This window comes from Bos javanicus, chromosome 3 (genome assembly GCF_032452875.1).
Source record: "Bos javanicus breed banteng chromosome 3, ARS-OSU_banteng_1.0, whole genome shotgun sequence".
Classification (NCBI taxonomy): domain Eukaryota; kingdom Metazoa; phylum Chordata; class Mammalia; order Artiodactyla; family Bovidae; genus Bos; species Bos javanicus.
In genome coordinates this window covers 28,155,618-28,157,092 of record NC_083870.1, presented here as the reverse complement: position 1 = coordinate 28,157,092, position 1,475 = coordinate 28,155,618, and positions in this window count along the sequence as shown.

Sequence of the window (1,475 nt, the reverse complement as noted above, 5' to 3'; positions counted from 1 at the left end):
GCTGGGCAGCATTCTCTCCTGACAGTTCAAGCTCAACTGCCTTCCATGATATCTGTGGAAAGAGCGGCCTGCCCAAACGGCAGCACTTGGTTCTCTTTCAATTCTCATAAACAGCTCTAGTCCCTCTCTTCCCTTCAGAATTTTCCAGAGGACATTCAGGCAGTGGTGTCTGTGCTTTCCAAATGCCAAGGGACACAGTCGTGTTCTTCAAGAACGCTTCCACCCCTTTCAGCTGTGTTCTAGCAGCACTGGGGCAGCACAGCTGGTGTGAAGCAGAAATAAGAAACCTCCCTCCAGCTCTCACAAGGAACGTAGGGAACACACAGGACACAGGATGAGCTGTTGTAAAGGAATCTTGACTCCCCGACATCCTCAGACAAGCTCCAGCTGGAGGTGGGGGGTGGGACAAGGTGTTGGGCATTCTCTTAGTACATCCTATGTGGATGGTCTAGCAACTTCTTTAGAAAGAATTATTTGTCTCCTTGGGGTCCTCAGGTGAAACTCTGCAAAGATAGGTAAAGGCCCACTTAATATTCTGTCAGAGTGAGAAGGAAATCCCATGTTCTAAACCATGCCCTCAGCCTATGAAGGAGTGGTTCTGAGACACAGGCTTATCCCCCAAATCACATTTATCTTCATGTACAGTTTGGATTTTGAGCTGATCCATGGCTGACCCACTAGCTAAGACACGGCCTCATTGTAATACAACCAGATGGGACACATGTGGAACCACATTTAACACAGGCTGAATGCAATTACACAGAACAAGCTGGACCTCAAATGGCACACCATGCCATAGGACAACTGGCAAGTGGACAGCAAAAGGAAGAACGAGCTAGAACAATCTGAAGCTCAGGACGCTTTTTGAGCAGTGGAAGTTATGTAAGTCATTGAAGCAAAAAGATGACACTTCATAGAGCCGAGTGGGCTTCACAGCCTCAAGCATTGCCTCACACCAACAGCAAGTCTCCCTGGAGTGCCCAGGACAGGCCCGTGGTCCTGCACGTGTCGCTTCAGCCTTGCTGGCATTCTTATAACAAAATCCAATGACATCATCTTCAAAGTAAAGAACAAAGAATTTGGTTAATACTCAATATCTGATTCTGGTTGTCCCCATTCTGGTTCCTAGAGTCCATATAAATGACGCACATGGATTATCAGTCTTCAAGGAATTGGAATAATAAAATGCATGCAGTGGGTCTCCCTGGTGGCTGAGATGGTAAAGAACCTGCCTGCAATGCGGGAGACCCGGGTTTGATCCTCAGGTTGGGAAGATCCCCTGGAGAAGGGAATAGCATACCACTCCAGTATTCTTGCCTGGAGAATTCCATGGACAGAGGAGCCTGCTGGGCTATCGTCCATGGGATCGCAAAGAGTCAGACATGACTGACTGACTAACGCTTTGACTTTCCTGAGATTATAGGGAGCATGGAAGCTGACTAAAGATCTTGTAGTGCCCATGATCATTATCACGA